This window comes from Amyelois transitella, chromosome 31 (genome assembly GCF_032362555.1).
Source record: "Amyelois transitella isolate CPQ chromosome 31, ilAmyTran1.1, whole genome shotgun sequence".
Classification (NCBI taxonomy): domain Eukaryota; kingdom Metazoa; phylum Arthropoda; class Insecta; order Lepidoptera; family Pyralidae; genus Amyelois; species Amyelois transitella.
In genome coordinates this window covers 2,718,289-2,730,845 of record NC_083534.1, presented here as the reverse complement: position 1 = coordinate 2,730,845, position 12,557 = coordinate 2,718,289, and positions in this window count along the sequence as shown.

The window sequence follows — 12,557 nt, the reverse complement described above, 5'->3', positions numbered from 1 at the left end:
ATAAGGATTTCAGTGCTCGTATTAAGAGACTGCTCACCCCATGCATAGAAAGTGCTGACCACAATTCATTCCTCTCAACTCTGTCATAGGCCTTTTCCAGATCTACGAATGTGCAATAGACTTTTTGACTCTTGGCCAAAAACTTTTCGGCTATGCACCGCAAGGAAAAGACCTGATCAGTACATCCCATTCCCTTTCGAAATCCCGCTTGAGCATCCCATATTTTGTCATCAGTTTCATTCCTGACTCTATTAATCAATACCTTAGCATACAATTTGCCGACGACGCTAAGCAGGCTTATACCACGATAATTTTTGCAGTCCAGCTGTGACCCTTTTCCTTTGTAAAGTGGCACGATAACAGCCTTACACCAATCTTTTGGTACTCGGCCGCTTCTCCAACACAAATTGAAAAGGCAGTACAACTGACTAGCTACTACGCCTTTTCCTGCTTTAAGCATCTCGACCGACACTCTATCACACCCAGCAGCCTTTCCCGCTTTCATACTCTTAAGTGCTTCCACAATTTCGAACATTTCAATTTCGCCTTCCATCTCATTCTCTTTTTCTTCGCTATAGCAGAAATCTTTCTTATTTCCTTCCTTTTTTTCAAATAAACTTTCAAAATAGTCCTTCCATATCTTTAGTACACATTCTTCTCCTTTCACAACGCTACCATCCTGGCATCTGATCCTAGTCAGCTCTCTGGTTATAGTATTTCCTCGGGCTGACCTTACGGATTTCCAGAATACTTTCAGATTTGACTGAAAGTCTTCTGATAGCCTTTTATCAAAATCCTCTTTATACTCTTCTTTCTTTCTAATCACAGCTTTCTTAACCAAATCTTTCATTTTCTTATATTCCTTACGTGCTTCATTCACATCTTCATCTATAACCTCTTGCATTCTTAAGTTAGCTTTTGCTGCTAACAAATCCAGCCATGCTTTCTTCTTTAATCGCACAAGTTCTTGCACATCTTTACTCATCCACGCATTTTTGTGATTTTTTCCTTTCCTTCTTCTACTTACACCACACACTTCAACAGCTACTTTCACAATTCTTTCTTTAAGTTCCTTCCATCCATCTTCAATATCGCTCATTTCATCTAAATCTTCAAATTCATCCTTCAGTCTATTAATATACTTCTTACCTACATCCATATCTTGCAAATTTTCCACTTTTACTCTTTCCAAAGCGCTGGTTTGCTCCCTTACCCTGTGCCGCCAGCGATTGAAGATACCCCTTATCTGGGATATCACCAGTAAATGGTCCGAGTCAATGCCAGCACCGCGATATGCACGGGTATCCAGCACTTTGTTCTTCAATCTTTCATCTACAATCACAAAGTCTATCATACTTTTTAAAATACCTTCGACTCTTGTGTAGGTGTGGATCTCTTTATGTTGAAACATTGAGTTCGACACAAAAAGATCCCACTCTAGACAAATTTCTAATACACTTCTTCCATTATCATTCACCTTTTCGTCACCAAACGCACCAAGCACCTTTTCATATCCATCACGCTTTACACCCACCCATCCATTAAAATCACCTAACATAATAATCTTCTCATTTGGCTTGGTAACTTTCAATACTTCTCTTACACTATTCCAGAACTCCTCGTTTTCGCTTTTTGCTGATGTTGTACCCCTCGAACCCACATCCCAAGGTGCATAAACACCTAGAACGAAGATCCGAGTGATTCCAACTTTCAGCCTAATCCATAGAAGACGAGGGCTGACACACTCATACTCATTCACGCACTCAGCCATTCGTGCAGAAAGAATTAGACCGACCCCTTGACAGCCTCGGCTGGTACTGGAAATTCCAGACCAATACGCCGTGTAAGGGCCGTGCTGCGTCGCGTCGCATCCTTTCCGCTTCGTTTCATTCACGCACAACACATCCAAACGTCTTTCATCCATCATCTGGCATACTTCCTCAATCTTATCCTTCATTCCTCCTCTTACATTCATCGTCGCAAAGCGGCTTTCAGCAGACCGCATACCGCTCCCGCCGGGAACGAGACGTGATGGGGTGCGGACACCATCGCCGCCATCTAGGTGCTCTTTCAAAAAATTTGCATCCATGCGATTCCCACGAGACGCTAGGGAAAAATTTTGTCCGCCCCAGCAGAGCCCCGCATGCCAGGGTAAGGCTAGCCATTACCTGGGGGTCGCCCAACCCCATGGCGGAAGTGGCACGCTCGAGACTAGGCTCGCCCCTAGCCATGCATCCATCGGCGCGGCAGACCTTAGATTGGCAGGGATTTACATTAAAGAGGAATCCCAAGTCTATTCCTTAGTCGGCTCTTACGACATCCGTGGGAAAGAGATGGAGTGGTCCTATTCTTTTGTAATGGTGCCGGGAACCACACGGCATTGTAGCTCTAAAATTGTAGCTTTTTTAAAAATGGTTCTCAATTCGTCGCTTTTTGTATAATATCTTCGATTTTTTTGTAGGTGGCGTTAAATTCGTCGTTTTTTGTCGATTGCGGTAAACTCAGGCTTGCGAAGGTCCTATTCTAAAATGAATGAAAGAAAACGCATTTCTTTAAAGCGAAGCTATCCGACATTCCAGAAAACGGGACGAACCAACAAAATATTTACAAAACTACAGATAATCTATACATTATGACACGGCGGCGCTAAATACTTTATTCGTCATATCACGCGATGGCCCAGTTGCAGTGTCATTTACTGCAATCGATACCGTGTCATCGACTCGATGTATCGATAAATAATCGTTTACCATTTGTTTAGTGTTGGACGATGTTATCTAAGATATGTAATAGCCAATTACCTATATTTTTTCGATTATTTTCCAATGAGTTTTTGAAAACGAGTAAATGAGGCGTAATTCGGTATTTTATACAAAACATACTTACATTTATAATATACATCCCGGTCAGGATGATAAGAAAACAAACATATGTACATACATACATATAATCACGTCTATATTCCTCGCGGGGTAGACAAAGCCAACAGTCTTGAAAAGACTGATAGGCCACGTTCAGCTGTTTGGCTTAATGATGGAATTGAGATTTATATAGTGTCAGGTTGCTAGACCATCGCCTAAAAGAAAAATCCCAAGTTTATAAGCCTATCCCTTAGTCGCCTTTTACGACATCCGTGGAACTGTGATGGAATGGTCGTATTCTTTTTTCTAGCACCACGCGCCACACGGTAAATATTTGAAATATCTACACTAATATTATAAAGAGGAAAACTTTGTTTGTTTGGTTGTAATGAATAGGCTCAAAAACTACTGGACCGATTTTAAAAATTCTTTCACCATTCGAAAGCTACATTATCCACGAGTAACATAGACTATATTTTATTTTGGAAAAAAATAGGGTTCCGTAATATATTTAGATTTTTCGGACCCAAACTGAAAAAAATCAACCAAAAAGTTACTTATTTTGCGTACGCTGCCTAAACTACATAAGATAGAACCATAAAATGTTTTAAATAATTGTAGATCTTATAAATATCTACAAAAAAGTCCGCGACACACTATATCTATCTATGTCGAGTGAGGCACAACAACCACATTTTTATTTTAAAATCTTGATTTTTTTTTGGTCTACATTTAAACGCGTTTTTTTTTTACTCATGCTATTAATCCTTATCAAAATTTCATCAATAAGTACAGTTTATGTTGATAATATTTGATCTTTGAATGACGTTTAGTTTTGAAGTTGTGGTGAAATTAAAATATTACGATTTCTGCTGCACGGCCCGGGACTGCAGGCAGAAGTGACACTTTTGCCGGGAGCAAGACTTAGTAAGCCGCTTTGCGGGAGGTCCTTTAGTTAGTTCTAATAGAGATACACATATTTAGTATCGGCTGTGCATCCGTGCGAAGCCGGGGCGGGTCGCTAGTAAGTAAATAAAGTGATTATTTTCTTCAGCCTTAGTCCACAATAAGAAACATGCTACGTTGCAACGATAAGCTACAATGCTACGAAGGTCTACGATGTGCTACGACTAAAAGTAAATAAATACCAAAATGATTGATAGTTCCAATAAATGACCAATCACAGGTTATCGAGGGTACACGGTAATTCAATGTAATGGCTGTCGTTTATCTGATAAGCTTCCGTTATCATCGGCATTGCCCGTGTCCCACATCAACTTTGTTTGATCAACGTTTTGTGCATATCCAGGTCAGGATAATCTATACTAATATTATAAAGCTGAAGAGTTTGTTTGTTTGAACGCGCTAATCTCAGGAACTGCTGGTTCGAATTGAAAAATTATTTTTGTGTTGAATAGACCATTTATCGAGGAAGCCTTTAGGCTGTATAACATCATTCTGCAATTTTTAGGAGCGAAGAAAAAATGGAAAAGTTGAAAAAACGGGGAAAATCATTCATCCTTGAGGGCTTCAATGATGCCCAAAATAACGCGGACGAAGTCGCGGGCACAGCTAGTTAAAATATAAACATACTTTTTGTTTACTAGATTTGTGTAATAAGCGTCGTGTGGTCCCGGCACCAATAGAAAAAGAATACCTCTCGAAGAAGCTCTCCATCTCTTTTCCATGGATGTCGTAAAAGACGACCAAGGATGCATAGGCTTATAAACTTGGGATTCTTCTCTAAGGGCTGCAATTGTATGGACTAGGAACCTATCAATTTTTGAATCTCAATTCTATCATCATGCCAATCAGCTGAGCGTGGCCTGTCAGTCTTTTCCGGACTATTGGCTTTGTCTACCCCGCGAGGGATATAAACGTGATTATATGTATGTATTAAGAAAGAAACTACTTTAAAAAAATTTAATAGAATATTATAATAGCCAACAAGAAAGTACTCGTATCTACAAAAATACAAAAATATGTGAAAATAGCTGTTTAGATAATTAGCCGTGATGTAAAATTAAAAAAACTGTATGTTGGTAAAAATAAAGAAAACTATAATAAAAATTCTTAAAACATAAAAACAATCCTAACTATAATTCGTCTAATATCATTGTTGTGAAAATTAACAAAAGAAACTCGACATTTTTCATTTTACAAAAATTTTCTTTTTTTTCTTAGCGGCCAGTGCGCTATACAACTTTAAACAATAGCATGTATTCATGTTAAAGTAACCGCTTCAACATTTCATCACAATATTTGTTCATCATTTATAACCGGTTAGTAAACACATTAACAACGGACAGACAAACAAATCACCTTTCAGGTTACGGCGCTGTCACGCCATTATCCTTCGATTGGGGAGGCATGAATATCCTAATTTCTTGAAAACACGAAAGTTTGGAGTTGTCATTAGTGGCCGCCCAAATATTCTCATTTGTTAGAATTGTAATGGCTATATGGAGCTTTTGATTAAGCAGGCCTTAAATATAAACAATGACATTCATAGACGAACATAAATAAAAATAAAGATAAACATACATAAATAATATTCGGTGTGCCGTAATAGTGCCGTGTGGTTCCCGGCACCAATACAAAAACATAGGACCACTCCATCTCTTTCCCACGGATGTCGTAAAAGGCGACTAAGGGATAGGCTTATAAAATTGCGATCCTTTTTTTAGGCGATGGGCTAGCAACCTGTCACTATTTGGATCTCAATTCCATCATTAAGCCGAGCAGCTGAACGTGGCCATTCAGTCTTTTCGAGACTGTTGGCTCTGTCTACCCCGTGAGGGAATGGACGTGACTATATGTATGTATGTAAATAATATTCGGTAGATTGAGTTTCAGTGATATTTTTTATTCGTTACAAACGTTTTCCGGACGATGACGGAGACCGGGGCTAACGCCAGGGGGATTAAAAATTTATTAAAAAATCAATGACACACAGTGCCGTGTGGTTCCCGGCACCAGTACAAAAAAGAATATGACCATTCCATCTCTTTCCCATCGATGTCGTAAAAGGCGACTAAGATAGGCTTACATACTTGGGATTCTTTTTTAGGCGATGGGCTAGCAACCTGTCACTATTTGAATCTCAATTCTATCATTAAGCCAAATAGCTGAGCGTGGCCTATCAGTCTTTTCAAGACTGCTGGCTCTGTCTACCCCACAAGGGATATAGACGTGACCATATGTATGTATGTATCTATAACAGACAGAACAGGTAATTAAAAAAAACTAAAAAACTACCCTTTTATTGCTAATCAAACTAAAAAATAGAAAATAAAAATTAATGATAAAGGAATTCAGTAGTAGCAAGTCGAACAATCAGTTATAATCAGTTGTAGTAGTAATTTCCTCGGATTAAAATTATAACAAAATTAAATTTATTAACAAAACAATTTAAATCTGAGTAAAAAGCGTGGGGTGCCTGATGTAGTAAATATTAAAATCATTCTATTAGCATATATTTATGACAAGAGAGTTATGAAAATGAAGTAAAATGCACCCCACGCTTTTTACTCCGATTTAAATTGTTTTGTTAATAAATTTAATTTTGTTATAATTTTAATCCGAGGTAATTACTACTACAACTGACTATAACTGATTGTTCGACTTGCTACTACTGAATTCCTTTGTCATTAATTTTTATTTTCTATTTTTTAGTTTGATTAGCAATAAAAGCGTAGTTTTTTAGTTTTTTTTAAACTATTATTTATTTTCTATTTTTTAGTTCGATTAGCAATAAAACGGGTAGTTTTTTAGTTTTTTTATACAATTATTTTTTGGAAGTTAACACTTCTAGTATAACTATCTTACTAGAAAAGACTTTCGCAACCATGCGCCCATCGCCGGCGGTTTTCACAACTAACTTTCTTAAAGTTATATGTGGCCTGATTGGATTAAATCTTATAATATTCTCATCATCATGATTCTTTTTTAGGCGATGGGCTAGCAACCTGTCACTATTTGAATCTCAATTCTATCTTAAAGCCAAATAGCTGAAGGTGGCCTATCAGTCTTTACAAGACTGTTGGCTCTGTCTACCCCGCAAGGGATATAGACGTGATTATATGTATGTATGTATGTATGATGATTGTTAAACCCAGTTGAAAAGAATTTTATAGTGATAAATCACTGTTAATAATATTTTTGACTATCCAGCAAACATAATAATTTTCGATTGTGGCCTTGCCAGGAATCAAACCACAAGATTAAAAGGCAGATTGATACAGGAACAAAAATATTTCAATCATACCTCCACTGCCTTTACAACCAGGAACGCAACAATGTTTATCTGAAGACATCGTGGCACTTTTGTTGTAAAATCTGTCTTTCACAAAAACAAACACAAACTTGGGAGTCCTATCTCAAATAATCAGGTACTTTTTACAGGAGTCCTATCTCAAAATATCTGCACAACACAGTGAACACAGTCAGAGTCCAATCTCAGATGATAAAATCACACGAATATCCGGAAGAACAAAGCACGACTCAACGGAGATTCCAAACTCCAAATAACGACAAGTTATCAGCACAAAACAAAGTGCAAATAGGTAAATACACAGGCACCGGTAAAAAAAAACAGAAAGAAAGTTTACAGGTGTTCGAATCGATTTCAAAACTTACTACAAAACTTATTTAACATAAATAAACTGTCACTCATTTTCCAAACGAGTATTACAGTGTTGCTATTATAAATAGGCAAAAGATACCTAATGTTAATTCAAGAATTGCATTAATATGTTAAATACGTATTAAATATCGCAAAGTTCTGTAGGTAGTAACTTTATTCTTGTATTATTGTAAATTTAATTGTTAAATTTTCATTTATTACTTTTGTTTTATTACTTATAGATTTTTTATTGTTTTAAAATATTCTACTAATTCTACTATTGTTTCTAATGGTAATTCTAAATGGAGCGATGCGATGAAATAAAAAAGCCTCAGGTTAATAGTAACATTATATGGAAATATATTACATTTTTTTTGGATTCCTTATACGTCAGAACTTCTCGGTTTCTTGTATGGACATTGCTAGCTCTGTCTCTCTTACTCTCCTACGAAGGATCTAAAAATGAATTTATTAATCCTGGCAGTTTTAATAAGGATAATGAGAAACTCTTATCAAAATATTGTATTGTCATCTGTCCTTAATACGTGTGCAAAGTTCCAAGTTAATCAGACGTTTAGAAACCAGTGAAAATTAAGGTCAAAGATTCCGTTACATACATACATACCTACATACATACATACATACAACCCAAGCTAATAAAAGCGTAGTAATAAAAAGCGTAGTAAAAAATGAAATCTACTTCTTTGTGATTTTTTTTCTCTATATCATTGACAAAATAAATTTAACATTTTGGAATTAAGCAATATTAAAACTATAACTTATAAAAAAAAAGATGATTACAAACTAAAATTAAATTTACAAATTGTACAGTCCCTGCGTAGCATCAACTTGCGGTAGTGTGCCCTGTGTGGTAGGCTGGCAGCATTGCCATTTTGAATGGCAGTGCTGATTTCTCTTGAGCAAGTTAATTTCCAGGCCTACGTTAGTTGCGTTCGTCCAGCCAAGGTTATAGAAGTCAGATGGGAGTCGCTTCGCGTAACATCCTGACTTGCCCATGCCCAATCCAGGTTCATTGTCGTAAAGGCGCACCGCGGGCTCCGCTTTAGAGGTTAATGTACGGTCGCGTTCATAATTGCAGTCATAGTTCGCAAAACTTTATTGCTTGCACCGCTGCTATCACTCACACATTCACACAAATAACACAATAAACAACAAGCGGTAAAGCGTTGGGTAACGCGCCATTAAGAAGAGGGTAGTGTAAAAAGTCGACCGCGCAGCGGCCGTCGTCCGCTAATCAACACAGCGACACGCCACACAGCGGAGATCCATGGTGGAACAGTACGAAAATAATGGCTTCATACCGACCAGAATATTTGCGGAACAGTTCGACACATCAGTGGTTACTGTTCGTCGAGTTTGCACCGTGAGGGACTACACCACAGACAGCCAGCAAGAAAGTCGTATTTATCCGAAATAAATAAGCAAAAACGTTTAGAATTTGCTCGGCCGTATTTGGATTTTGACTGGAAAAAAGCGATATTTACGGACGAAAAGTTCGTTTACGTCATCGCAACACGGTAGGCTTCATTTATGGCGAAGAAATGCAACTCGGTATGAAGAAAAAAATATGGAGTCTGGACGCATATCTGTAAATATGTGGGGCTGGATGAGTGCTGCTGGATCTGGGGAACAGATGTGGATAGCAGGACGCGCTACAGCTGCTCATTATGTGCAAGTGCTGGAAGAAACCATGTTACCAACTGTGCGGTGTATTTATCCGATTGATGATATACCAACAATATCATTTGTGCAAGGTAACCGCCCTGTGCATCGAGTCCATATAGTGCGTGAAAGGTTCTGCCAGTTTATATTAAAACTACTAATTACTTAGATAGTATTTTAAGGACAGCTTCAATATCTTTTCTTTATGAAAACGAATAATTAAGCTGTAACCTTAATAACAGGAGATAAGTAGATGTTACAATTAGTGCAATATGCTGTATGTATAGCTTTATTAATCATCAATATGTAAACAAAACTATAGGTAAACTGTTTCAATAAAATTTACTAATTTTAATTATTGAATGTTTTATTTTGCTCCCTCTTGTTTAATATTTCTTGCTGATTCCCGTGTTTGAAACACGGGTATTGTAATTCTTAGATATCAGTTAGTTAGTTAGTCAGTCAGTTACTTAGTTCAAATGGCACTTTAAATTAAAAATTGTCAGTAACACTATTTTTTTTTAAATAGACAAAAAAAAAACGCTAGTAACTAGAACAAGCGAGTGTGAGCAAGCGAGATTATCTAATATATCTTAGATCTCACTTGCTCACACGAAGTAATAAAATTGCTACCCAATAACTTTCAAAGGAACCACTACCTATGTTAGGGTCGTGTGCAGACAAATTTTCAACCTTATTGAAATGACATAAGTCTGGCAGTCGCAGGCTTCCCTCTATAGGCAAATCTTATGCAAATAATGAGAGACGACGATATCTCGATCGACAATTATCGGGCCCAGTTCGGCAATTGTTGATTACCGTCTATTTCTGTTTTGTTATGTTATATGTCATACAATAATAAACTGTTTTACTTAGTAATCATTGGTTTTAAAGACCGTATTCATTTGATGGAAAATTTATTCTTTTTAAATATGCATGTGTGTGTGTATCTAGTGGAACCACAGTGCACGCTATTTTAACCCGTAAGAATTTTAAAACTATGACTGCAGATATGAACGCGATCGTACTTACTTATGTAACATGATACAGATGTAGTTAAAGGAATAGAAAAGGGTATGTTAAGATGGTTCGGTCAAGTGGAGAGGATGAATGAAAGCAGGTTGACTAAGCAGATATACAAGGAGAGTGTGGAGGGAAAGGTCAGAGTGGGAAGACCTAGACGAACGTATCTTGATCAAATTAAGGACGTCCTGGTAAAGGGTCAGGTCAAAAGTACCCGAAACCGCCGAGCTTGTATGAAGAGAGTTATGAATGTGGATGAAGCGAAGGAAGTATGCAGAGATCGTGGCAAGTGGAAAGAGGTAGTCTCTGCCTACCCCTCCGGGAAAGAGGCGTGATTTTTATGTACTCGTATGTATGTATATGTAACATTTTTATATTCCCACGGGCGGGAATCCTTATATAAAAGCTAGTAGGATACTCCACCGTGCCGAGTGGTTAGGATAACTGTGTGGATGTCGTAAAAGGCGACTAAGAGATAGGCTTATAACCTTAAGATCCTTTTCGTAGGCGATGAGTGAACAACCTGTCACTATTTGAATCTCAATTACAACATTAAACCATACAGCTGAACGTGGACTTTTAGTCTTTTAAAAACTGGAATAATCTAAAAGGGATATACATCACTAGAGGCCACCCGCGACTTCGGCCGCGTGGAAACCCTATCATAACTTAACAATCAATTATTAAGACAATTATTAAGCGATATGAAGTATCCTAAATAATGAATAAAAATTTTGAATTTTGAACTTGAATTTTGAATCAATTCCGCGGGAACTCCGGAATAAAAAAGTAGCCTATATGTTATTCTGGGTCTTCAGCTACCTACATACCATCGTAAACGGTTCAGTAGTTTTTGCGTGAAAGAGTAACAAACATCCATACTGACATCCTGACATACAAACTTTCGTATTTATAATATTAGTAGGATTATAATGTGTGTATGTATGTGAGATACTTAACTATTGATTTAACTAACTCAAACTGCATTTGCCACGTTCGTGTCACACAGAATTGGGTCAAACTGTATCGATCCCGGGCGCACAATGCTATATTATTTATGTACAGTAATGACGGGAACAAGTCGCAAATATGTATAATTTAATTATTAATATTCCCTTGATTATAAATTGTGCCGTGTGGTTCCCGGCACCAATAGAAAAAAGAATAGGACCACTCAATCTCTTTCCCATGGATGTCGTAAAAGGCGATTAAGGGATAGTGCGTATCATTTAGTGTGTTGGTCTCGTAGTAAAGAAATATTACTGTATGCCAGCTGCTCCTTTTCCCGGCAGATCGATATTATTTTATTGTTTGTTTGTTTGTTTGAACGCGCTAATCTCAGGAATTTCTTGTTCGAATTGAAAAAATCTTTTTGCGTTGAAAAGACCATTTATCGAGGAAGGCTTAAGGCTATATAACATCACACTGCAACTATAAGCAGCGAAGAAATAATGGAGAATGTGAAATAAGCGGGGATAATTATTCATCCTTGAGGGCTTCAATGATGCACAAAATAACTATTCCACGTGGACGGATTCGCGTGCACAGCCAGTATACATATAATTTGAGTTTAACAGACAACTGTCTGTGGCCTGACGGCCTCTGTGGCTCAGCGGTAGTGCGCTTGTCTGTGACACCGGAGGGCCCGGGTTCGAATCCCGGTCAGGGCATGATGAGAAAAGAACTTTTTCTGATTGGCCTGGGTCTTGGATGTTTATCTATATAAGTATTTATTATAAAATATGGTATCGTTGAGTTAGTATCTCGTAACACAAGTTTCGAACTTACTTCGAGGCTAACTCAATCAGTGTACCTAAATTGTCCCGTATATATTTATTTATTTATAACTGTCACTAGGTTTTCAGCACCACGCCAAACATCAGAAGTGGGATAACAGATAAATGACAATCGTTATTAATATCATAAATTTATTTTAAAAAGTAAAAAATACCACTAAAAAAGCATAAAAATATGTAGTTGAATTTTCATATTTACGAGCTAAATAATTACAACAGTATTTAGATATCGTTTTCGGCGGTAAGCAATACCTACCGTGTTTTTCAGATAATCTAAAACTGGGTTCTAATCGGTCAAACTGGCGTCAAATGACCATTACTTTCTTTTTAGTGAACCGATTTTGATGAAACCAACTTTAAATGTTTTTCTGAGTTAAAACAAAGCAATTGGTGAAAGTTTTAAATAAATCGGTTCAGTACTTTCGGAGATAAGCGTGATCATACAGACAAAAAATTAAAAAAATGTATTTTTGCTTTCTATTATTCATTCTAAGTGTCCCTCTTTCCATTTCGGTCAAAAATACTAAATGTACAGACAAAATATTTTTAATGTTTTATTATACTTAAGTA